General features: G+C 42.1%; 1 long non-coding RNA gene across 1 annotated transcript in view; it reads right to left on the bottom strand.

The window, feature by feature from the left end:
• Nucleotides 1-1,494: 1,494 nt before the first annotated feature.
• The window catches only part of LOC138745709 (uncharacterized), a 28,758-nt gene continuing 2,278 nt past the window's right edge, over nt 1,495-27,974 (bottom strand). Inside the window, exons 3-4 of the long non-coding RNA XR_011346434.1 lie at nt 16,915-17,055; nt 1,495-3,162 (exon numbers count right to left, since the gene is read on the bottom strand). This is a non-coding gene — a long non-coding RNA (uncharacterized lncRNA). The remainder of the gene's footprint in view (nt 3,163-16,914; nt 17,056-27,974) is intronic.

Below are 27,974 nucleotides of genomic sequence, written 5' to 3'. Positions count from 1 at the left end.
TGCAGCAGTGTCCATTCTGTGACTTAAGAGAAGGTTGGATGTGTACATGTATATGAAGGGGTTGGAGGGATATGGGCAGAGTGTGGGAGGGGGAAACTAGTGGAGTTGTTCATGTGAACTGGCACGGACTCGAAGGGCCGATATGGCCTGCTACCGTGCTGTAAACTGTCATATGGGTATAGTGTGCCGGGCTCCACGGGACAAGGTGGGACATCATTGAGAGTTTGCTGCCAGCAGGTTTAAATTAAGCCATGTGAGTATCCCGCGCTTTCTGGCCCATGTATCAAGGACTTCTCCGAGAGGCGGAGTCTCAAGAAAACAACCTCTATCCTCAGGGACCCTCACCACCCAGACCAGGCCTTCTTCACACTGTGATCACCAGGAAAACAGGTCCAGGAGCCTGAAGATGAACACCCAAAGGTACAAACATAGCTTCTCCCCCACTGCCATCAGATTTCCGAATGGACAAGGAAACACAGTCACTCTCACTTACTCTTCATTTTGCACAAATGAATTTCTTTTTTTAAAATGTAATTTAGAACAATATTTGCACCTGTTTTGTTGCCACAATATGACAAATTTTGAGACATGTTCATCACAAAAAAATTTAATTCTGAACACTGTGCATACATCAGAAAACAATCATAGCTCCAAAATCAATTTGAAAAGATTAATGAACAATTTCCATGCACCCTCCACTTTTACGTCTATTTTTCTAAATTCACTCCATGATCGAGACATCTCAACTTAACCCAACCCACATTTCTTCTCCCATTCAAAGCACTCAGTAATACACCAAGAAAGTAAAATAAAATCTCAATGCTGGAAATACTCAGCAGGTTATCTACTGGAAAAATAATCGGAGTTAAAACATTCAGGTCGATAACCTTTCACTGGGATTCAGAAAGATATTCAAACAAACCTGATTCTCTTTGCTGAGAAAAAGAAGAGGAGAAATAACAAACTGAATACGTGGGATGAAAAGCCCGAGCAGCAGAAATGGCAGTGGTGCTGGATGAGTGGAGTCGACTCGTTGATCAGCACATCTGTCTGGATGGAGGGGTAAAGGATAAACAAGACAAACATGATGCCGTCACTGTGAGGTTCAATACGACAGCTGCAGAGAATCTGAAATGAAGGAATGGTGAAAATACTTGTTTTTGGATCAATGTGACAAAATTTGACCTGACAAAAGAAAACAAAATTGCTTTGTTCTGCCAGAACTCTCTAGATCAAGGGGCACAATAAAATAGTCCAGAAGCCAACATTATGAAATTGAACAGTCAAGTTATAGAAATCGGCAGCAAGAGATAAAACACAGTTGCATAATTCCATGAAAGTGGTGTCACAGGACGACAGGGATCTAAAGCCAGCTTTTGTCATCTTGGCCTTCATTAATTAACAAAAAGAAAATAGGAGTTGGGAAGTTATGGTGAGGTTGTATAAGATGATGGTGTTAGAAATTAAAGTACCTTTAAAGAAATTGCTCGAGACAAAAATTGAGAACAAAGAACATTTATTGCTACAACAATGCAAAGTTGGGTGCTTCCCCTTACCCTGGGAATACACACACACACTGGGGCTCACCCAACTTTTATACAGTCAATTTCAGTATCAGAGTGCCCTCCCCCCTTACATTCTTCTGCCCCCTGGATGGGTTGGGCATAGGTAATCCTTCCTGCCTACGTGCAGTTTCAGTACACTTGGAGGACCAGGGGTATCCTGTCGGTGTCCCTTCATGTTATTGTCCTTATTCACACCTTCCTGATTCTCGGGGCTACAATCTCTTGGTATGCAGAGTTGACTCATTCTATCTAGGGTTGGCTAATTTCATATGTATAAATCTGTGTATGGTTAGCTAATTAGAAATGTATGACTTGGTACTTCTGTCCAGGGCTAGGAGACCCTTATCTGATCCAGACTACCCCCCCCCCTTCCTCACTTTTCTTTTAGATCAGTAATACTGATCTTTCAAGTGTAAGGTGTAGTTTTACCCAGCTGGTCAATAACCGAAATGTAACACCTGTGTAAAGTCTTTAGGTAGGGGAGCACCATGAAAGTCAGAGTAGCGAGTCCAGCTGCTTATTAGGGTTGTGAGTATCAGGCTCCAGTTCTCAGTAAAGAGTCTAGTCCATCCCACATCAGTCCGAAGTTGCCACGTCTGGACATGGGCATGGGCAGATTCACGTTGAAACATTGAAGCAGTGTCTTTGAACCACCCGACTTTTGTAAGCGTTGTCCTGACGAAGTCTGTGAGAGACGCTGCCTTCAGCAGCGAACGAGTAGCAGTAGTCAGGCGGTTCCGTTGAATTGTGGCTAGTATCTGATGTCCTCTTCAGCCCCGAACCCTAGGGCCACCGATCTCCGAAGGCTGTCTGGAGCCTGATATTAAAGTGTCAAGCAGCTCACGTTGTTGGTAACTGGTGCTCCCCTTCACAGGGTGATGAAAAGAGACCAAGCTGGGGGGGGATTGTTTCTTGTGATTTAACTGTGTGTTGCAGCTTGTCTGCTAACATTAGCATGGGTATCATTGAACTTGTGAGTTGCAGCCTGTCTGTGTACATTAGCATATGTATTAACTCTCTCTCTCTGCTACATGTACAATCCTGACTACCATTCTGTCTGTCTTTGTCCCACCATGTCCTTTGTGCTATCGCCTCAAAACTTCTGTCTTTAATACCTGTGTAGGCTAAGAAACAAATTAGATGTACTCCACTAAAGCTGTTCAGTTCCCCTGGTCCGTATTGGAATCCCTTGTTAACCCATATCCCACTATGACTATACATTAAATCTATGCCCTGTCTACATTCTAAAGGAGCACAATTGTAACCTCTGCTGCCCCTATTCCAGGAGGACTTAAAACATAGCGAGTAATGAAGTGACATAAACAGTTAACAAACAATACCCCAATAAATGAATAAACAGTTAAAAAAATAAACAGTTAAAAATACAACAATAAATGTATAAACAGTTAAAAAATACAACAATAAATGTAACATTACGGCACGTTGTCACGGCGCAGTGTAAGTTTCAGGTCTGAAGGATGAGGAACTGCACGCCAGGTTGAGGGTTGAATCTGTGTGTCGTGATGTTGTGGTTCAGAAGCTGGTTTAATTCTTTGAATGTGGGTCCAGCCTTTCTCTCTTGTTCTTACTGCGGTGTCTGTAATTAAAAGTACACAGCAGGGACCATCCCAGGCAGGTTTTAGTTGATCCTCTTGCCATGCTTTTACATATAACCAATCACTAGATTTTAATAAAATGAATAACAATCTGACTTTCCTTTGTGTTAGTGTAAAAATTGTAAAATGAAACACAAACCATATTTGCATGGGTTTTGAATATGTTAGACCTTATTAAAATGCAGTTGGAGCTGCTTGTCTGTATGGGGCACAACCCTCCAATTTGTTAGAGTACATAACAGACATTGTAGCACAAGAGCCTCTGCAAGAGAACTTGAAACATATTCAACCTTCAGTTCTGCCTTAAGTAAAATGCCTTGTGCCACAGCTCACAACCATATTCCATATAATAACCATATAGCAATAACAGTACGGAAACAGGCCATATTGGCCCTTCTAGTCCGCACCGATTTACATGAAACTCCAACTAGTTCCACCTACCTACTCCCTGCCCATAACCCTCCAACCCCCTCACATCCATGTACTCATCAGTGCCACTGTAATATAGTTGAACTAACCGCTGCACGACCCAAAGTGAGACAAGAGCCCATGCATTTTCTGACTAAAGGTCACAAGTGTAGCCAACAGATTACTTCAAGGCATTTTCAGCCTTGCTCCTCTGTGCAGCCATGTAATCTTTGAGAAGAGGCAAACATAACCAAGGGCATTAAAAGGGTAAAAATCTGGCAATTTTCTCTCCACAGAGAGCATTGGGGAGCCTGGAACCGATTGTTGATTTTGTAAAATGAAGTTGAACAGGCTTGTACACATTTTCAGACTGCTTGTGCAGTGAGTGCCATACACCATGGTCTCCTGATTCATTGGTGAGGAGGTGATCAGTAAGATGCAGCAGTGGAAGCGCTTGCTCAAAGGCTGGAGGAAAATTAGACTTAGACCTGGATTTGTCAGAATGATAAGAGTTTATCTAAAGCTGGCTTTAGATAGAAGAACATCACAGGTGCTCCTCAATTTACGATAGGGTTGCGTTCCAGCAGACCCAGCTTAAGTTGAAAAAAAATCTTAATTGGAGACGTACCTTGTCTAACATTAACAGCACTGTATCAGTCCTCATACTGATCTCACTACCCTGCTCTCTCCCAACAGTCCCTGTAAGCTTTCCGAAAATGTGATTAACCAACGAGGCTACAAAAAATTCACCTTAGAGAAATTATCAAAGTTTATTGGAAAAATCAATGATGCTTGTGATGACCTTTAACACATTATATGAAAGTAAATGACAGTCATGCTATTGTGTCATCGTAAAATCATAAGTAGGGGAGCACCTGTATTACCTTTCATATTTTTCCAATGTTGATTGCACACATAATCATTTAAGTACCGGCTAGTTTCTATAATATTGCACTTAAAGTTTAGCTGCATGAATCCTGGAGCTTGTGGAGTCATTAGTGAATCAAGAAATATTGGTGCCATGCCAATTTCTCTGTACCATACCAATTTCCCAGTCCTGAAGCCGGGACGTAGTGAATAGTATCAGGTACAAGATCTGTGAGTAATTAATGCTATTATTATTCCTATGCGCCCAATTGTTCTGAACGATGCCACCAATGTAAATCATATTCCACCTATTGCAGTACTCACACACCACCATAGACCAGTTCGCAGGTTTATTTCTCCATTAAGCTGAATCCAGTCGCGCAGGGTTTACCTCCGTGATTATTTACAATGTAACTTCCGCACTACCGGATTTAAATATAAACCTGATGAATGGGGAAAGTTATCATGAATTAAATAACAGCGGCAATACAGAGAAATTGTGCTGAGGCATTAATTTCACTCCGGAGGAAAATGCACCAGAGAAATGAATGATTAAACTTATAGGAATCCCCATAGGAATCCCCAGAGGTATCTTTATTCTCCAGAGGTGGGTGATCTTTAAACTCACGGACCTTGACTGCTGAATGTGTAGAAGAAATACCTCTAACTGCAAGAGAGGAGCCTGGAGCCTCAGTTTCAAGTGCCACAGTGCACTTAAAGGGACATGCACACTCCCCCTTCAACTGGCTGATCCAGCCACTTTACACATCAGATCCTTTCTTTATCTCACATACACTTAAAGTTAAGATGTATAGAACTCACCCTATTTGCGCAAACATTTCTCCCTGCAAATGTTATAACATCACTCAACTCTCAGGTACTCTCTGTGCAAAATCACATTTGAATACAATTTATTTCATAAATTGGAATTAACTGGTAGTTAAATTCGCTAATTCTACAGTATTGAAAAACGATCATTTATGACATTTAATTTTTAGCATGAATTTTAATCAATATTGGTCAGTGACTGAAGTGGGAAGTCGTGATTTATGAAATTATCTCTGGTCTCTACTCTCCCACTCCCGACGCTTCTCCCAACATTGAGGAGCTGGCACACAGTCCCTGCCTTTTTCATGTTACTCATCTACTATTCCTTTAACTGCTTGCATCAAAATGTTAGCCTTTGCTTTCTGCTTATCCTCAGATGTCTGGACAAATGCTTTTTGTGTGATCTGTAGAAGCTGGGTTATTCCCTGCTCATGCCAATTTTCTGTCTTTTGTAATTTTCTCCTAATGTCTGGGGCTGAGTTGGTAACAAAACCTGTTAGTACCAATTGTTCCCCTGCTGGGGATTCTATGTCGAGACCCCCATATTATATATATATTTGGTCCCAAAAATTGGTCTAACTGTTTGGCACATCCCTGGGGATCTTCTATCAGGGAGATTAATTCTTTCTTGAAATTACGTACTTCAGTGCTGGTCAGGGGCACATTTACGAACCCCAGACCTTCTCCCACGGGAACCTCCCGCAGGGGTCGCATCCAGCTAATTTCTGGTTTCTTAGATTTGTGTTCCTGTTCCCTGAGAAGTGAATCGCAGGGTTCTGCCACTTCTTCCTGAGGGATCTCACGCTGTTCTGAATTACAATGTTCTACCTCTACTGTCAACGGAGGTGGTAATCGAGCGCTTTGTGAGCGAGTCACCATACCACTCCGGTTCTCCTCTTTCTTCTCTAGTGGTGGGGGAGGAGGGGGAGGTGCAGAAGGGTAGGTCATAGGAGGGGAAGGAAAGATAGGAGCCGGCATAGGAGGAACATAAGGTGGAGGGAGGGAATGTAACACATCCCAACCCTGTGATTCAGGGACAAAAGGTTCCTCCTCTCTCTTATCCCTGAATTCTTTCTCATTCAAAACCAGTTGTTCAATGGGTCCCTTGAGCCAGCAGGCTGCATATTCCCTGCTCTCAACATTGTCTTTCTGGTTTTGATAGAGCCAGATGTTCAAAGCTTGACACATCCATTCATCCTCGGATCCGAACTTTGGCCAGTACACGGACCTCCCTTTAACCGGGTATTTAACCCATTCAATACAACAATACCTGACCATTGTCAGTTTGTCTTTCCCACGGGTCTTTCCCGTGCCCCACTCAGATAACATCAACCCAAGCGGGCTGTACGTAGCTATCTGGTGTTCACATCCTGAACCAGGACTCTCTTCCTTGCTACTCATTATTCCCATACTTATAAACAAGTAAAATTACTCTTACCGTGTTCCAGTAGCAATGCTCTAGCGCGCTTCCTTCCGTCGTTTGTTCTCAATGCCTCTTCTCGGATATCACTCGCTTCTTCCACTGACCAGCCACCCGTCGCCCGTGAGTCCAGCTGAATCAGCCGGGGTGCACCTACTCTCGTCGTCGGGGTACTCTGTCAGTGGAGGGAGTGTGATCCCGGACGAGCCCCCATTTGTTAGAAATTAAAGTACCTTTAAAGAAATTGCTCGAGACAAAAATTGAGAACAAAGAACATTTATTACAACAACAATGCAAAGTTGGGTGCTTCCCCTTACCCTGGGAATACACACACATACTGCGGCTCACCCAACTTTTATACAGTCAATTTCAGTATCAGAGTGCCCTCCCCCTTACATTCTTCTGCCCCCTGGATGGGTTTGGCATAGGTAATCCTTCCTGCCTACGTGCAGTTTCAGTACACTTGGAGGACCAGGGGGTATCCTGTGGGTGCCCCATCATGTCATTGTCCTTATTCACACCTTCCTGATTCTCGGGGCTACAATCTCTTGGTATGCGGAGTTGACTCATTCTATCTAGGGTTGGCTAATTTCATATGTATAAATCTGTGTATGGTTAGCTAATTAGATATGTAGGACTTGGTACTTCTGTCCAGGGCTAGGAGACCTTTATCTGATCCAGACTACCTCAACTTCCTACATTCTATTGTTCCTTACCACTCCTTTTCTTAGTCTTATGGTGGCTCTTGTCACAAAGACTAGAAGATTCTTATGTTAATCGTGCTGACTCTGCTTTCCTGCATCCTAACCCCCAAGCTTATCCTGTTTGTACTGGTTACAGCCATTAACTGATGAATTTTAGTTTCTTCCATGTTCATAATTTTAGATCAATTTTCCCATCTCTCACACTACCCTAACCTAGGGGAAGGAGTGGTAGGGGAATGGGGGTAGGAGAAAGGGGGTAATGGAAGTGGGGTGAGTAAGGGGTAGGCTTGGGGGTGTGGGTATGGGATAGGGGTAAGGGGTATGTTTTGAGGAAGGAGTTAGGTGTAGGGGATAGGGGTAGGGTTTAGGCTTGGGTTGGATGAGAGTAAGGGCAAGGACCGGGATAGAGGTAACATTGTGAGAGATGAGGAAACTTGACATAAAATATGAAAGATGGGGAAACTAGTGCAGACATGTGGAGTGATGGATTAAACCAGTATGAACAGGCTAAGCATGGAAATTAGAATGCAGGAAGCAGAGTCAGCCTCTGTCAGATAAGAATCTTCTAGTCTTTTCGACAGGATCAGTGAGCCCACCGTATGAATAAGATAAGGAGAGGTAAGGAATAATAGAATGTAGGAAGTAGAGGTCGTCTGGATGAGATAAGGGTCTCCTAGCCCTAGACAGAAGTACCAAGTTCTACATATATAATTAGTTAACCTTACATAGATTTACAAAGTTATACATATTAAATTAGTCAACCCTAGACAGGATTAGCGAACTCTGCATATGAAGGGACTGTAGCTCCGAGAATCAGGAAGGTGTGAATAAGGACAATAACATGATGAGACACTGACAGGATACTCCAAGTGCACAGAAACAGCACGTAGGCAGGCAGGATTGCCTTATGCCAAACCCATCCAGGGGGCAGAAGAATGTAAGGGGGAGGGTATTCCTATACTGAAATTCACTGTATAAAAGTTGGGTGAGCCCCAGTGTGTGTGTGTATTCCCAGGATAAGGGGAAGCACACAACTTTGCATTGTTGTTATAATAAATGTTCTTTGTTCTCAATTTTTGTCTCGAGCAATTTCTGTTAAGGTACTTCTATTTCTAACAACATCATGGTTAGGGTTAGGAGACATGGGCTAGGATTAGGTCTAGGTTTAGGGTTAGGTTTAGAGTTCAGGGAAGTGGGTTTGTATTAGGTTTAGGGGAAGGGGGTAGGAGTAGGAGGTAGAGGTGGGGTGAGTGTTTGGGGTAGAGGAAGGTGGGTAGTATTAGGGTTGGGGTTAGGGGACGGAGTAGGGGTAGAGATAGAGTTAGGGGACGGGGTAGGGGTAGAGTTAAGGGACGTGGAGTAGTGATAGGGGGTATCGGTAGTGTTAAGGTTAGGGTTTGTTAGGGGTTAGAGTTAGGAGTAGGAGAATGGGAAGAGGGAGAGGAACCGGGAGGTGAGCGGGGGAAGGAAATGGGGAGGGGAATTGGGAGGGGAATGTAATGGAAGATTTAAACCGTGTTTTTTTTTTTACTTTTGCAACCTTTGCTTCTGCAAGACTGAGAACCTGCTTGTTTTTTAGAATCAGCAGACTTAAGCTAAATTCCACCGAGGGGCCAGAGATGCAGTTATCTGACAAAAGGACATCTGTAGACCAAGAACATTTAATCTTCCTGCTTGTTTTGGTCACAGACTGTCAGAGGTCTAGCCTTGATGCAAAATAACCATTGTATTCAAAGTGATAAGCTGAAAATTATGTTATTTGCTAGAAGCCTAGCATGCTAGCTTGCTCGCTTATCTTTCTTACTGTGCTGGGAATAGGTGCTTGGGTAAGCAGTTTTTGGGTAATATAAGCCATGGTCCCGCTGCTGAAGAGAGAGACTCTCCGAGAGGTGGCAACATCTTTCAGCAAGAAGAACTTCTAGAGTCCAGCTAACGTCCCGGTCGAGGGAGGTGGAGAAGCTGCTATCGGTTCCCCGACAACCTATGACACGTGTGCAGTCATTGCCTTGCTTCGGCAGTTGGGACCAGTCCAGGCGTTGATAAGTATAATTGGGAAGGGCTTGCATAATTTAGTTTGAAATCAGCTTTTGAATTTGTAATAAACATTTGTTTAAACTGAACTGCTCTCAGTGTGGGTGTCTATTTTCTTATGGTAGCTCAAACACTGTGACCAATCTCAAACGAACAAAGTGAGAGGTACAAGTTTACCCAGGACAGGGAACAGGGTGGAGGAAAGGGGAGGTGAATGGAGGAAGGTATCTCTACCCCCTCCCTTCCCCACCCCTTCCCCTACATTATCCCTGCTTCTCCTCTCCTCCTTCTAGCAGAAGTCGGGCCTCAATCCAGCCAGAATCTCCCTGTGGTTTCAGAGCCTCCGTTTCAGAAAGTGCCTTCGATGCTTGCTGCTGGACAGACATCTTGTCTCTTGATTCATTCTGTACCATTATTATTAAATTAAAAAATGGTTGGGTTTTTTAAGCTTGAACTCAAAATGCTGGTCCAGATAGACAACACAGAAACAGGCCCTTCAGCCCCTCTCTCCTGCTGGCTGAGCTGTTGTAATCAGTCCATATTCCTCTCCCCCTTTTCATTCTTTGCTCCCAGCCAGCTCATGTTGCCTTGTCAATCTCATGGCCTGTGGGAGGAAGCTGCCTGGCTGTCCCGATTTTATTCCTCCATATCTCCTTCCTGATGGCAGGGGGACAAAGAGGCTCTGTGCTGGATATCTATTTACAAATCCCATCCTTGCAAACAATCAAGGGTCCCTTGCCTTGAGATTCCACCCATGTTGCCTCTCCCTCAGCACTCTCTCGTCAGAATACTACTGCACCCTCCTTCCCCTCCTCTCCCAGGTCTCAGTAACCCGCTGACAATTCCAGTCAGCTGCCATGTCTATACCCTGCCCCACCTAAACCGATGGATCGATCCGCACCCTCTCCCCTCAAGAGTTCGAGGAATCCATTCTCTCACAATGTCCTGCTATCGAATGCCCTGCATCCTCCTTCCCACTTAGTTCTGACGTCTGTGGTGGGTAAGTTAATGGTAAGTGTTCTGAGGGATGGCATTTACAAATATTTGGAAAAACAGGGATTGATAGGTAGTAGTCAGCATGGTTTTGACAGGGGTAGATCATGCTTAACAAACCTTATAGAGTTTTTCTAGGGGCTTACAAAAAAGGTTGATGAAGGGAAAGCTGTGGATGTTGTCTACTTAGACTTTAGTAATGCTTTTGACAAAGTTCCCCACTGGAGGTTAGGTGAAAAGGTAGAGGCATTAGGTATAAATAAGGAGGTAGTGAAATGGATTCAGCAATGGTTGGATGGGAAGTGTCATAGAGTAGTGGTAGAAAATTGTTTGTCAAATTGGAGGCCGGTGACTAGTGGAGTTCCTCAGGCATCGGTCCTGGGTCCACTATTGTTTGTTATATATATTAAAGATCTGGAAGAAGGGGTGGTGAATTGGATAAGTAAGTTTGCAGATGATATAAAGATTAGTGGTATTGTGGACAGTGAGGAAGATTACCATAGCTTAAAAAGAGATGTAGGAAAGCTAGAGGAATGAGCTGAGAAATGGCTGATGGAATTTAATACAGATAAGTGTGAAGTGTTGCATTTTGGAAAGGCAAATCTAAATAGGTCATATACATTGAATGGTAGACAATTGAGGAGAGCAGAGCAACAAAGGGATTTAGGAGTTATGGTAAATAGTACCCTCAAAGTTGATACTCGGGTAGATAGAGTGGTGAAGAAGGCATTTGGAATGTTGGCCTTCATAAATTGGAGTATTGAATTCAAGAGTTAGGAAGTTATGATGAAATTGTACAAAGCATTGGTGAGGCCAAGTTTGGAATACTGTGTGCAGTTTTGGTCACCAAATTATAGGAAGGATATAAACAAAATAGAGAGAGTGCAGAGAAGGTTCACGAGAATGTTGACAGGATGTCAGGGTTTGAGTTACAGAGAAAGGTTGAGCAGCCTGAGGCTTTTTTCTCTGGAGCATAGAAGATTGAAGGGGGGATTGATGGAGGTGTTCAAGATTTTAAAAGGGACAGAGTCAACATGGATAGGCTTTTTCAATTAAGAGTGGGAGATATTCAAACCAGAGGCCATGGTTTGAGTTGAATGGGGAAAATTATATGGGGAATATGAGAGGGAAATTTCTTCATGCAAAGGGTGGTTGGGATGTGGAATAAGCTTTCGGCGGAGGTGGTTGAAGCAGGGACATTATTTACATTTAAGGAAAGACTGGATGATGACTTGGAGGGTATGGACCAGGTGCTGGTCAGTGGAACTAGGAGGGTGGAGATTTTGTTCCGGCATGGATTAGTAGGGCCACACTGGCCTTTTGTGTGCTTTATATGGTTATATGGTTATATAGCAATGAGAGGTTTAACAGTGTTGTATGATAAAATGTGTCAGATAATGTTTCATGAGGTTCACAGTGGGGGGAAGCTTTAATGCTGATGTACAGTGCATGGAGACAGATTTATGACACCCGGATCACAGTGGGGAGGTTTATCAGTGATGTATAATAAACTCGGGCATATACTGTTTTAATGAATTCACAGAGGGGAGAAGGTTTAAGTGTGATGTATGGGAGACTGAGACGGATGCTGTGAAACCGGGTTCACATTAGTGAGAAGGTTTAACAGTCAGGTTCAATTAACTGTGGCTGGTACTGTGACACCAGGTTCACAGTGCGGAAGAGATGTAAAGGTGACACGCTATACAATGTTGCAGATACAGAGACATAGAGTAAACAGTGGGGAGAAATTTTAATGGTGTTTTCTCGAGAATGAGGCAGATATTATTTCACTGGGTTCACAGAAGGGAGGTTTAATGGTGATGTATGGTTGACTGAGGTAGATACTGTGACACCAGATTCACAGTGGGGAGAAGGTTTAACAGTGATGTACAACGAACTCTGGCACAAAATGTGACACAGGTTCACAGAGGTGAGAAGGTTTAATGGTGATACACGGGAGACTAAGGCAGATACTGTGACACTGGGTTCACAGTGTGGAGAAGGTTTAAAAGTGATGTACATTAAACTGGGTCAGATAAAGTGACACCGCATTCACAGTAGTGAGAAGGATTAACAGTGATGTATGGTAAACTTTGGCAGATACCATGAAAATTAGTTCACAGAAGAGAGAAGGTTTAAAACAGATGTGCGAACGGTGCTATACAGAAGAATGAGGAAGATACTGTGTGTCCGGTTTCACAGCAGTAATTAGTAGGTTTAACAGTGATGTACAATAAACTACAGCAGATGCTGTGGCATCAGGTCATCAGTGGGGAAAAGGTTTAACGGTGATGTACAATATAATGTGGTAAATACTGTGACACTGGATTAACAGTTGAGAGATAGATCAACAGTGATGTACGGTAGACTGAGACAGATACTGTGACACTAGGTTCACACTGGAGAGGAGGTTCATCAGAGATGTACGATAAACTGTGGCAGATACTGTAACACCAGGTTCACAGCAATGAGAAAGTTTATCAATGATGTACAATAAACTGTGGTGGATAATGTGACACCAGGTTCACAGTGGGGAGAATGTTTAACAGTGATGTACAGTAGATTGAGGCAGGTAATCAGACACCGAGATCACAGTAATGAGATGGTTTAACGGTGAGGTACAGCAGACTGAGGCAGATACTGTGACACCTGGTTTCCAGCAGTAGTGAGAAAGTTTAACATTGATGAACAATATAGCAGATGCTGTGGCACTAGGTTAACAGTGGAAAGAAGTTCTAATGGTGATATACTGTAGACTGATGCAGATACGGTGACACTGGGTTTGTAGTGGGCAGAAGTTTTGTCAGTGATGTTCGATAGAGTAAGGCAGATTCTTTGATGCCAGGTTAACAGTTTTGAGAATGTTTAACAGTGTACGATAAATTGTGTCAGATACTGTGAAACCAGGTTCACAATGGGAAAAGGGTTAATTGAGATATACGGGAGATATATGGTAGACTGAGGCAGATACTGTGACACCGTGTTCACAGTGAGGAGAAGGTTTAACGGTGATGTACGATAAACACTGGCAGAAACTTTGACAAATGGTTCACATTGGGGATAAGGTTTAATGGTGATGTATGGTAAATTGAGATAGATACTGTGACACCAGGTGCACAGTGGGGAATAAGGTTTAACAGTGATGTACGGTAGACTGAGACAGATACTGTGACACTGTGTTCACAGTGGGGAGAAGATTTAATGATGATATACAGTAAATTGAGGTAGATACCATGACTCTAGGTGCACAGTGCGGAGAAGGTTTAATGGTGATGTACGATAAACTGTGGTAGGTACAGTAAAACCAGCCTCACAGTGGGGAAAAGGTTTACTGGTGATGTACGAGAAACTGAGGCAGATGCTATGACACTGACGGGGTTGACGTTGGGGAGAACGTTTAACAGTTCTGTATGATAAACTGTGGCAGAGAAAGTGACACTGTTTTCACTGTTGGGAGAATGTTTAATGGTGATGTACGATAGACGTACGCAGATAATCTGACACCAGCTTCACTGGGGGGAGAATTTTATCGGTGATGTACGGTGGACTGAGATAGATACTGAGACAATGGGTTCACGGGAGTGAAAATGTTTAACATTAATGTACGATAAACTGTGTCAGATACTGTGACACCAGGTTCACAGTGAGGAGAATGTTTAACGAGATCTACAATAAACTGTGGCATATAATGTGACACTGAGTTCACAGTGTGGAGAACGTTTAATGCTGATGTCCAGTAGACTGGGACAGAAACTGTGACACCGGTTTCAGAGCAGTGAAAAGGTTTAACAGTGATGTATAAATAAACTCTGGCATATACAGGATCACAGTGGAGAGAATGTTTAATGGTGATAGATGGGAGACTGAGGCAGATACTGTTACATCAGGTTCACAGTGGAGAGAAAGTCTATGGGTGATGTAAGGTATATTCAGGCGGATATTGTGACTCCAGGTTCACAGTGGGGAGAAGGTTTAAGTGTCCTGTATGGGAGACTGAGGCAGATACTGTGACACTGCGTTCAAAGTGGGGAGAATGTTTAACATTGATGGAGGATAAATTGTGGCAGATCGGGTGACACCGGTTTCTCAGTTGAGAGAAGGTTTTATGGTGATGTTCGGTAGACTGAGGCATATTCTGTGACACTGTGTTCACAGTAGGGAGTTGTGTCAGTGATGTACGATAAACTGTGGTAGATACTGTGGACACCGGGTTCACAGTGGGTTGAAGCTTTAACGGTGATGTATGGAGGTGTGACAAGGATAATGTGACACCATTTTACATTAGTGAGAAGGTTTAACAGTCAGGTTCAATGAACTGTGGCAGGTACTGTGACACCCGGTTTACAGTACTGAGAAGGTTTTAAAGTGATATACGATAAACTGTGGCAGATATTGTGAAACCAGGCTCACAGTGGGAAGAAGGTTTAAAAGTGATGCATATAACACTATTGCAGATACATTTACACCAGGTTCACAGTAGGGAGGAGATTTAAGGGTGATGTATGGGAGACTGAGGTAGATGCTGTGACACCAGGTTTACAGTGGGGAGAATGTTAAACGGTGATGGACGGTAGACTGAGACAAATACTATTACACCAGGTTCACAGGGGGGAGAAAGTTTAACGTTGATGTCCGAGAGACAGAGACAGAATCTATGAGACAGGATTTAGATTCATGAGAAGGTTTAACAGTCAGGTTCAATGAACTGTTGCAGGTACTGTGACACCAGGTTTACAGTACTGAGAAGGTTTAAAAGTGATGTACGATAAACTGTGGCAGATACTGTGAAACGGGGTTCAGAGTGGGAAGAATGCTGAAGGTGGTGTACAGTTAACTTTGACAGATACTTCTGACACCGGATTCACTGTCATGAGAAGGTTTAACAGTGATGTACAATAAATTCTCGTCTATACTGTGATATCAGGTTCATATTGGGGAGAAGGATTAATGGTGATATACGGTAGAGGGAGGCAGATACTGTGACACCAGGCTCATTGCATTGTTCATTTATCTTAATTACAACATCTAATTTATATGCTCCATTTTGTTGTGGCAACTCCCAAACATTCCATAAACTTCTATTCTAATCAGATTTTGTTCATTTAAATCTTTTTTCTTTGGCTTGGCTTTGCGGACGAAGATTTATGGAGGGGGTAAAAAGTCCACGTCAGCTGCAGGCTCGTTTGTGGCTGACCAGTCCGATGCGGGACAGGCAGACACGATTGCAGCGGTTGCAAGGGAAAATTGGTTGGTTGGGGTTGGGTGTTGGGTTTTTCCTCCTTTGCCTTTTGTCAGTGAGGTGGGCTCTGCGGTCTTCTTCAAAGGAGGCTGCTGCCCGCCAAACTGTGAGGCGCCAAGATGCACGGTTTGAGGCGTTATCAGCCCACTGGCGGTGGTCAATGTGGCAGGCACCAAGAGATTTCTTTAGGCAGTCCTTGTACCTTTTCTTTGGTGCACCTCTGTCACGGTGGCCAGTGGAGAGCTCGCCATATAATACGATCTTGGGAAGGCGATGGTCCTCCATTCTGGAGACGTGACCCATCCAGCGCAGCTGGATCTTCAGCAGCGTGGACTCGATGCTTTCGACCTCTGCCATCTCGAGTACCTCGACGTTAGGGGTGTGAGCGCTCCAATGGATGTTGAGGATGGAGCGGAGACAACGCTGGTGGAAGCGTTCTAGGAGCCGTAGGTGGTGCCGGTAGAGGACCCATGATTCGGAGCCGAACAGGAGTGTGGGTATGACAACGGCTCTGTATACGCTTATCTTTGTGAGGTTTTTCAGTTGGTTGTTTTTCCAGACTCTTTTGTGTAGTCTTCCAAAGGCGCTATTTGCCTTGGCGAGTCTGTTGTCTATCTCATTGTCGATCCTTGCATCTGATGAAATGGTGCAGCCGAGATAGGTAAACTGGTTGACCGTTTTGAGTTTTGTGTGCCCGATGGAGATGTGGGGGGGCTGGTAGTCATGGTGGGGAGCTGGCTGATGGAGGACCTCAGTTTTCTTCAGGCTGACTTCCAGGCCAAACATTTTGGCAGTTTCCGCAAAGCAGGACGTCAAGCGCTGAAGAGCTGGCTCTGAATGGGCAACTAAAGCGGCATCATCTGCAAAGAGTAGTTCACGGACAAGTTTCTCTTGTGTCTTGGTGTGAGCTTGCAGGCGCCTCAGATTGAAGAGACTGCCATCCGTGCGGTACCGGATGTAAACAGCGTCTTCATTGTTGGGGTCTTTCATGGCTTGGTTCAGCATCATGCTGAAGAAGATTGAAAAGAGGGTTGGTGCGAGAACACAGCCTTGCTTCACGCCATTGTTAATGGAGAAGGGTTCAGAGAGCTCATTGCTGTATCTGACCCGACCTTGTTGGTTTTCGTGCAGTTGGATAATCATGTTGAGGAACTTTGGGGGACATCCGATGCGCTCTAGGTCACCACTAAAAGCCCAAATCGTTTGGTCTCTTAAGTACACTGCACAAAATTAAATTCTTTACCTGGGTTTGGTTCAACGGCACTTCAGTCTGCTTCATTATTTTTTCAGTCCCTTGTTTTGTGCTTTCTGCTTTGCCCAGCCGATACGCCAAATGGGCATCCAACTCTGTCTTCTCAGCTTGACCCAACGTCTCCTCTGTAAACTTAAGGAAACCAAGGAGACCAAAGTTAACATTTTCACATTTGCATTTTCAAAAACAAAAATGACGCTGTGATTTGCAGTTTCACATCATAATCCCACTTGCTAAACTTGCAAGCAACTGCACCGCATCCTACAGCTGGAAAATTGCAAGCGAACTGCTTGGTTAAAGCAAAGATTCCACCCAGACACCCCATTAAAGGCCTCCAAGTTAACAACAGATAGCAACCTGAAAGTTAAATGCAAAGATTTGTATCAGGAAGATTAATGGGCTTTAAAAAAAAATCATTTCCACTATTGAAAGAAAACTCCACAGGGAAAACCAGGCTCTTGTTGAACAATTCCTGTTGTATTCCTCAAAATGCTTTGAATCTTGATTTCAAGCAGAGTCATTTGGTGAGATTTTTGGTCTAGAACAAACCCTGCACACACACTCCCTTAAATACCTGCAAAGTCCTGGTTCAGCTCTTTTCCATGCTAAAGCTATCAGAGCTTTTCTGAAGAGATAGCGGACTTCAGATGCTGGTACATTGAGTCACAAAAACACTAATGCTTCCCTGAACAACACACCTCTCTCTGAAAACCAACAAAAAACTTCCCAGTGGTAATCATTCACATTTTGAGCACCAAAATCTGGTGAACTTGATAAATGTTAAATTCTGTGCACAGTATAAGAATGGCCTGCAAACAGTGGACTTGGAGGAATGAGAAGTGAGATTGGACTGTGAACCAAAGAACTTTTCTGAACTTACACACACATTACACACACGTCCACTTAGAATTAGAAGGGGGGTAAGTTAGATAAAGTAAGTTAAAATAGTAAAATAGTGATAAGTTAAAGTGTTATCTGTTTTCATGTTTAAAGATAATTAAAATCAGCTTTTGTTTAAGTAACCATTTGTCTTGGTGAATATCTATTGCTGCTGGGTTTTGGGATCCTCTGGTCTCGTAACACAGAACCAAGCTTCAGAACAACCCTCATTCTTTAGGTTATGATAATAGTCCATTAATGGGCTAGAATTATAGGCCAGAATTTATTGTACATCACTGTGAATTGACTCTTCAATAATTTTTGTAAATATCAACAAGGCATAATATCATTTCACTGTTGTGTTTGTGTCATTAGAGAATTGCCTTCCCATTCAATCAGGTTTAGAGTTTTGGGTGCCGTATTTGAGAAAAGATGTGCTGGTGTTGGAGAAGGTCAGAGATGATTTACTGGAACGATATCAGGAATGAAAGGGTTAGTGCATGAGGAAAAATTGTCGACTCTTCGACTGTACTAGTTGGAATACAGAAGGATAAGGGGGACCTCAGAGGCATTTCAAATGCTGGAAGGCCTGGACAGAGTACATATGGCAAAGATGATTGCCATGGTAGGAGATTCTAGGACAGGAGAGAATAATTTCAGGATAAAAGGGTGTCAATTTAAAACAGATGTGGCAAAATTGATTTTGTCAGTGGGTTGTGAATCTGTGGAACTGAGGTCATTGGGTGTATTTAAAGCAGAGATTGACAGGTAGTTGATTAGTCAAGGAACCAAGGGTAATGGGGAGAGAGCTGGGGAGTGGGGGTGAGTGGAAGAATGGTGGAGCAGACTCAATATGCCTACTTTTCCCCTTTATCTTGTGATCTATATCCTGTGAAAGACCTAGACAACCCTCCTCTTGTATTCCATTTTAAGAAAAAAGTCTGCATCATGAGTTTACATCACGTGAACCCATTTCTGATTGAATCCCATGTTACATGTGACCCAAACCAAATTCTGCATTCAGAGGATTGCAGCTTCCTCATTTTAAACATTGTTATCGAGCAGCTCAAATGAGATTTCTTGCTTCTTTTTGTGAATGGGAAAAATTGCCTTTAAAATGTATAAAATAAGAGAGAGAAAGGCAGAAGAATTTATATACAAGTGGGAATTGAAAAAGATACACCATTGTTGAAACATTTGATTAATATATGGATTAAAATAAATGATGAAATTGGTGTAAGTGGATGTACATCACCCAGAATGGCTTTGATTCAAAATCCTCGTATCTTTTTCAAAGGATCATCAATTTCTGGACAGCTGGTTTCGTAAGAGGATTATAAATGTTGAAGATTGTTATGAAAGGAGTCAATTAATGTTATTTGAGCAACTGAGAAATAAATATCGTATAACTCATTGCAATCATTTTTGCTATTTCCAACTTAGAGCATATTTGAAGGATAAGTTGCGACCAACCATGTTGTATTGAAATAGAAATTCCTTATAAAGAGGAATTGTTAAAAAGTTTACTTCTATGATGTCCTCTTGATTACAAGTAGGAACTTTTAAATGAGGAGTTCATAAGTATAGACAAATATTGGAAATGGATCTGAATATTGTAGTTGATTGGCAAATATGGGCAGATCCATATAAGTTTCTCAATGTTTGACACAAATTAGTTCAGCATAATTGTTTTTACATTAGTAATGTAGCAAATGTCAGCAAGGATTTATCTGAAAGCTGCATCTGGAGTCAGTTGACTCAGGCAGTTGGATTTGAAAAGCTCGACAGGAAGCTGATTTGGCAACAGAGATCACTTGATCCAGGGGAGTTGTATTAATTCACTTCAACTCAGCAGTCTGGAACTATTGACCAGAGTTCCACACTGCAGCAGTGAGGAAGGAATTCACAACTCGTTTTTCTTCTACAGTTACTTCTTACACCAGAGAAATTGAATAGAATAAAATCAGAATTATCAGATCGATGTTTGAAGTGTGGTGAAGATGTAGCAACTTTCTTGCATTCAACTTAGCTTTGTCCTAATGCAAGATCTTTTTGGTGAGAATTACAAATTTTTTGGAATAAGTTACAGTTGTTTATCTGCAAAATCCAACATTATTTTTATTAGTAATATTGAGTGAATAAGGCCCAAATTAAAACTAGTAATATATCAATTGAAATTTGTTAAATTAGCATTAGCAGGGATGTGGAAATGTATTGAACTTACTCGGAAATCAGATAAATTTTTAGGGATGCCAAGATGACATGCAAAATTTCAAAATTGTCTTCCTTTAGAAAAAATTACATAGAGCTTAAGAAATATATACTCTATGCTTTTGCAAATTTGGCACATGAATATTCAAATATTAGGCTTCAATTTGTAATAATGCCCTTTCCATCCCTCCACACATGTGAGATTCTCCTCTAAGATGTAAATTTTTTAATTAGGTGTGTTAGATTTCCTTGCCACTGCGAACTTTGGGGAAGTAGAGGACTAGCACAGGGCACAAGAAAACATGAAGACCACACCCCATCAACATTTGAGAAGCAGAGGATTCAATACACGGGTCAGTGACCATGGAAGCAGACCAGTGAGGGGTTCTGCAACTGAAGGACCAACATAGGTGACAGGCTGTTGGTAACTTGAGGCTGTGGGCTTCTGGACAAAGAAGTCAAGGAACCTACACTACACTGTGGATTGCTAAATACTGGTTGGAAATTGGCTAAAAGGGTGTCAGGTATCAGACCTGGGATAAGAGTGGGTCCTAATGGGTTCCTAATCGTGTCAGAATATCAAAATTGGAGCTCACATTGCCAATGACTTAGATTGGTCTGTGAGCATTGAAAGAGAATCCACAGACCCTCAGTGACTTGGCCCAGGGTTTGGGGTAGTGGGGGAGAGCTTGACTGTGTGTTTTGCTAAATAATTTCAAAAGCAGGTGTAAATGAATTATTGTTTTTAAAGCAACAAATACATGGACTCAGAAATTTTCTGTTCTAAGGTCATGTGCTTTTGCAAGCAGAGAGGAGACACCAAATAGGTTTTTTTCTAAAAGAGAGAGAGAGTGAGATGGCAAGCTGGCATCTTGTTGAAACCCCATTTTGAAGATGGGTTGTGAGTTCTCAGTTCAGCCTGTTGAAAAACCTTGTTCTACATACAAGAGGAAATGGCTGGATAGAAATGGTGTTTCACTTGAAATAAGGGAAACAAAAGGAACTCAATGGTGACCTGCAGAAGAGGTTATCATTTGGAAAACCCTGATGGGGGGCAAGTTTCTTTGGCAAGACACCAAAGTGGCTGATCAGAGGGAATCAGTTTTGTGTGTCCAATAAGCAAGAAATCCCTCTCTGAAACCAACAAGAGCCTTCCTGGAGGGTAACCATTTACTTTTAAGCACCAGATCTTGGTGAAAAGTCATAAATGTTGAATTCTGTGCACAGTATAAGAATTAATAGATACCGGTGAACTTGTAGGAGTGTCAAAGAACTTTACACACTTTAAATACACCTGCGTTCAGAATTAGGAGGGGTTAATGTTAGGCAGTTACATTAATAGTGATAAGTTAAAGGTTGATTGTTTTTTTGTTTAAAGAAAATTAAAAATTACTTTTGCTTAAGTATCCATTTGTCTTGGTGATTTTCTATTGCTACTAGGTTTTGGGGTCCCCTGGCCTTTAACAGTCCCAAGATGAGGTCTTCTACTCCAGAACACCCAAAATGTCTTATTTCTTCAATAAATGCAGATTCCCCCATATTGTCATTGTAAAAGCCTGCACCCATATCTCCAATTCTCTTTCTGCCCTTACCACACCTCCTCTCCAGCACAACAAGGACAGAATCCCACAGGTTTCTCACTTACCAACCATCAGCTGCCACATCTGACACGTTATCGTTGGAAACTTCCAACTTCAGCACCATCCTCTAACCTGCAACATCTAACCCACTCCACTCATATCCTCTTTTCACAGGGGCACATCTTTCTGTGACTCCCTCGACGGCACTACCCTCTCCAACCACCACCATCTCATGCACTCCCCATTGGAACTGCAGAAATTGCCAAACTTGTCCCTACATCTCCTCTCACCTCCATCCAGGGCCACAATCAGACCTTCCAGTTGAGGCAGTGTTTCACATGAACCCCATCCATCCACTTTGGCAGTGGCCAGGAGTTGAAAAGCAATTCCATGGAAATCTGAATCCCATCTTAAAATTGATTGTGGGGAAATGCAAAATTGTATTCCCTTATCAAAATTGATGTTTTATATTAGAAATGGTTATGATATATACATCAAAATATGCAAACCATATTTAGATATGTGTTTGGATATCTAATGTTTTCACTTCTCCAACCCACCACCACTTTTCTTTAATCTTAATGGTTGAACCTTATCATGTTGGTTTAATTCTACTATTTTATTGATATCCTGCCTTTCCTTTTGGGAGGGAATAGTTATCACAGGAGCTTTGCACCTAGATCTGTATTTTTTTCTTTTCTACTATTTCTCTCTTCTCACTTTTATATACAGTTCAACCATTTATTTTTTATTCTATTTTGATCATTTAAAGTATCATTTGAATACGATTCTATTATTATATTGAACTGTATACAAAATTAAAAATATTTTTTTAAAGATGAAATGTTTCACTGCAAGATAGATAGCTAAGAGTTCTTGCCCAAATGTACTATACTTTGCCTGAACCGGTGAACGCTTGGCTGAAAAAAAAATGCCAGAAGTTCCAATTGCCCACAGACTCGTTGTTCGAACACTGCTCCCACAGCACTGACAGATGCATCTGTGGTAAGAGTTCAAGGCCTTGGACCCTTGATGTACAAGCTTAGTGACATTTGTAAGAACAGTGTTCACATCATGAAGAGCATACACAAAGTTAAGGTCTTTTTGAAGCAGACATCAGATCCTTTGAGTCATTCAGCAAGAGGTAATAGAGATGCTGTGGCATTCACCAGGAAACAGCAATAAAAATTCCTCGTTCCCAAAAATACAAGATCAGAAGCACCAGAAACACTTTCCTGGGATTGATCACGATGCCACATTCCTCAAGCCTCGGAAACAATGAGATAAGGTGGCTCTTGTACTCCTCTTCATCCACACTTACAACCAGAATCTCCTCGCTCAACACAAGCACCAAACAAACCTAAGGCCGGTGAGTTCGTGGTCCATGAACCACTGGAATGTCTGAGCTACATTCCATAGACCGAATGGTATTCTCAGAAACTCACACATGCCGAACGGGAGCATCACTGCTGTCTTCGTGATATCCAAAGACTCAAATGCATTCTAATAGTAAGCACGTACTACATCTATTTTGGCAAATGCATATTTGCCGAGGAGGTTTGCTGAGAAGTCTTGTAAATTTGGAATATTGTATCAGTCAGGCACGGTTGAATTGTTCAGGGCACGATTATCTCTGCAAGGCCACCAATCTAGAGTTTATTTCAGATCCACATACAATCGTGAAGCCCAGCATCTATCAGATCTGTGGACCTCGGCCAACTCTTGCCAATCCAATTTTGCAAATTTAAGAAAATCCGGGGGTATTATCAGCCTGCATTTCATTGACCCTGCCTTTATATAGTGGCTTTTTGCATGTCTGTGCACTGTTATGATGGGGTCACAAGAAGAGGGAAACACTTGAGCAAGGCTTGGAAAAGGCAGGAGCCAGGTTGAAGGCTTGTCAGGCAGCAGATGGCATTGGAAGGACAACAAATGCAACTCACTTGCAGTCCACACAACAGCATTTTTTCAAATACATCACTCAAAAATGTGACAAGAAATCCACTCCCAAAATGGCATTTGCCACATTTACAACTGAAAACCCACCCAAAACGATGTGAAGCTGAAATGAAACGCGAGTGACCTCTGGCCATGTTTGAATAAGAGAACCATTTGTAGCTGAAAGAACACATGACATATTAGAAAGTCTATGTTCCTCAGGGGTTAGAGGGACCGGCACTGCTCCAAAGTGACAGATAGTTTTGGAATTTTACATAGAGATGCCAAACTAATAACCTACTCCAACAACTGCCTTGAATGTTTCCATTTTTGTTGCCTTCGATAATGTCACTCAAATGAGAACAAGATCCCAAGACAAAGGAACAGAACCAGGTCATCAGGCCCATCGAGTCTGCTTCATAAACCGACACAGAGCTACTCTACACTCCTTTCAATTTTGCAGCCTTTTCCCCATAATCTCTTCATACCCTCACTAACGATACAGTTGTCTATTTCTTGTTTGAATACTCCTAGGGATCAGGCTTCCACTGCTGTATGCGGCAGCGGTTCCACAGATCCATGACCCTCTGGCTAAGGAAGTTCTTCCCAATCTCTGTTTTATATGGATAACCTCTCATTTTCTTGTCCTTGATTCACCCACCAAGGGAAACATCTTACCCGCATCCACCCTATCTAAACCTTTCAAAATAAAAAATGTCTCCATGAGCTTTCTTCTTTAATTTCCGATACTCCAATGAATACAACCCAAGAGCTGTCAAACACTCCTCGTATGTTATCTTTTACATTCTGGGAATCATCCTAGTCATTCTCCTTTGCACCCTCTCCAATATCACATCCTTTCTCAGTTAGGGGGCCCAAAACTGTACACAGCACTCAAACTGAGGTCTCACCAGTGCCCCATAGACCCTCATCAACACCTCTTTACTCTTGTACACCATTCCTCTTGAAATGAATGCCAACATAGCATTCACTTTCTTCATGACCAATTTTACCTGGTCGTTAACTTTTAGGTTTCCTTGCACAAGGTCTGAATTTTCATCCCATCCAAATAGTATGCTTCCTGTTTATTTCCACTGCCAAAATGTACAACTGTACATTTCTTGGTGTTAAATCTCATCTGCCATCATTTTGCCCAGTTTCCTAATCTGTTTATATCCTTCTGCAACTTTACGGTTTCTACACTTCCTTCTGTCCCCTATCTTGGTGACCTCTGCAAATTTGGCCACAAAACCATTTAAACCACAATCCAAATCATTCATTTATTTTTCCTTGGAATATATCTAACCTGCATTCCTTTTATTACTGCCACATGCCATTCCAGAATCGATCATTACTGAACCTGAACATGTTTATTGTGATAAACATCTTCCAATAAATGTTCTGGGTTTAATTTTTTTAAATCTTGTTGTGGATCCTCTTCATCCCCTCTTTGGAAGCTGAATTCACAAAATTTTCCAAATATTTTTTCAGCAATAATTCTGTGGTACAGAGGATTACTCATCTTTCCTAGATGTTAAATGTTGCATTTTTATTTTCTTGTCTCAACTGAACATTGTACAGGGTGAAGGCTGATTAAAATGGATTCAGTAATGAAAGCCTTCAAACTTTGCATTATTGCTGTGGCTACACAGCTTGAATGATAAACTGGTGTTTCTATAAGGAATTAACTCATGGAAATGTTCTAAATACATTCATTGGAGATAGACCTCTGTGAAAAGTTTACTGCCCATTGGCAACAATCCTTGAAAAGAGATGAATCATCACCCAACAGAGCAGCCCAGGAATAGGCCATTTGGTGAACAATGTCTGTGGTGACCATGATGCTCATTTAAATTAATCCCATCTGTCAGCACATGGTCCATACACATCACCCATTCCCTCTTGTTCATGTGCCCAACCAAATCCCTCTTAAATCGTGGTGATTTCACCACTATCCTGGCAGCATGGGCCAGACCTCCACCACACTGTGCGAAACCCTGCCTCACTTCTTTCCTTTTCCCCTCTCATGTTCAATATAGACATCATAGTATTTTTACATTTCCCATGGGGGGGGGGGTGGGGGAAGAAGAAATCTACCCTCTCAAGGACTAAAATAATTGGATACATTTCAACCAGGTCATCTCTCATCCTCCAATGCTCCAGAGAAAAATATCCAAATTTATCCAACCTCTCCTCAGAACCAATGCTCAAACCCAAGTAACCCCCTGATAAGCTTCTTTTGTCATGCAGCAACTAGATTTGCAGAAAACACTCAAAATGTGGCCTAACCACATTTATACTTAATGCCCTGCTCAATGAAGAATACTTTCTTTAACACCCTACACTTGTGTTGCCATTTTCAAAGAGCTCGTGCTTGGACCCCAAGATCCCTCTTTGCAACACTACTACAAGTCCTCTCAAAGTGCAAGACACTTGTCCAAATTAAACTCCATCTGCCATTTCTCTGCCCATATTTATAAGTCATCTGGTTTGGAATGGAGAATACAAGGGGAACTGGATGAATGAGCAGGAGAGTAAAACCTGGGAAGTTGGGGCGGGGGGTGGTGGGCAAGTTACATGAACTTGCAAAATTCTATATTCATACCATCAAGTCACAAGTGCAATAAGAGATGGTTCCTCTGGATTTGACCTCACCCTGACAATGGAGGAAGCAGAAGACAAAGGTCAGGATGGGAATTGTACTTAAAACGGCTTGTGACCATGAGCCAAGATGTCCATGGTGATCAAAGTGCAGGTGCTCAACCAATCTGTCATTTACTATGCATTCGGTTTCCTGCCACAGAGGGCATGGACATGGTTGGAGGAGGTGAATGTGAATGATTGTTTATGTCCCTGGATGGTGGTGACTGATGCAGATTGCAGGAGAAAATGCCGAAGGATGGGGAGGAATTTGGAGTCTGTAATTAGTTGAAAGATCTTACTGCAAAATTCATCATCAACGAGTAGGAAAGCAGATTCACTCCATTTTCCTTCTCAGAAAGATTTAGTTAATAAACAAAACAATCTTTCAGCACAGCCAGGGGCAAAAGGGCTCTTAATTTAGTCTTACAATCAACAGACTTTGAAGTTACCCACCGTAAATGACTCAAAACTCAATTCTAGATTCACTTCTGGTGGAAGTATAAGAGCCAGTGGCTTGCCTAATCAGATTAGCCTTATTCTGAGTATCCATTTTGACTTTCACAGCATCAAATGCAAGCCCCAGTTGTTGATCCCCAACTATTTTCTCTCCTTACCCACTTTGCAACCACATCTATCTGAAATTGGAACAAACAACAACTAATTTTCCATGTATAAATCATATACAAAATAATTTATCCACATTTTCACATCACTGTAGCCACTGAGGGATAACTTGTGCCCATAAGGAAAGTGCACCAGCCACTACAGGGTGCCAATTACCTTGTTGTTACTGACTCTTTTCCAGTGTTACTTTCAATCATAATGACATATTCAACATGCACAATATTTCTTTTCTTACTGACCAGAACTATAAAGCATTGTGTAAAAAAGAGAAAAGCTCAAGTCAACCAGGAGATACAAACTCCTGACTGCAATGTTGCTGTGCACATTTGCTACATTATTGAAGTCCCACAGAGCTTACAAGAGATATTCAAAGTCAAGCAATAACAGAAATAACAGAATATTACAGCACGGTACAAGCCCTTTGGCCCACGACGCTGTGCTGATCGAGATATTTCTAACAAAAAAATAATAAAAATACCCTGTCGCGGCTACTGCGGGAGATTCTACTAAATAAAGGCAAACACACAGAAAGGTAGTCATCTCAAGACTGGTTTATTGAAGACATACACAGACCTTTTGTTCCCTGCCTGTTAATGAACTTGTTAGTGCACAGGACCAGCAGGTTAAAGGTACGAGCCACTCGCAGTACTTTGGCACCCCGCACTGTTAGCCCGCGACGTGTCAGGAAATGTCTGTGAATACCGCTCTGTGCACCTACTAAAACCCTGTTTTTCTTTCACCCATGTATGCCTGTCTAAGAGTCTCTTAAATGCTCTTTATGTGATATTGTAATGGATAAATATATTTGGAGAATTTGGAAATACTTGGGATTTTGGTAAGATTTAGAGTAGGTTGCATACATATTTTAAAATAGATCTTATTTGAAAGACTGAAGAAATATTGAAGATCTCTGGAGAATGTTATTCACATTCACAAGTAGGTGTTAATCGAACTGATGTCATAAAATGAATGACCATTGTTTGGAAAGGAGCCAGGATGCTTACAGGAAAGTCACCCCTGGGTTTTGTTTATCTTACAACAGCTTGAGCAGAAGAAAGAACACCTTTTGTTTGGAATAAGAGCAATGGAACTCTGTGGTAGCTTGAAGAAAGAAGTTATTATCTGGAAAACTCTGTCAGGGCAAGTTTCATCACTGAGACATTGAGGTGACTAATG

The sequence above is a fragment of the Narcine bancroftii genome, chromosome 11 (assembly GCF_036971445.1).
Source record: "Narcine bancroftii isolate sNarBan1 chromosome 11, sNarBan1.hap1, whole genome shotgun sequence".
Taxonomy (NCBI): Eukaryota; Metazoa; Chordata; class Chondrichthyes; order Torpediniformes; family Narcinidae; genus Narcine; species Narcine bancroftii.
Note: the sequence above shows the minus strand (reverse complement) of the source record. Positions and strands in the feature narration are given on the sequence as shown.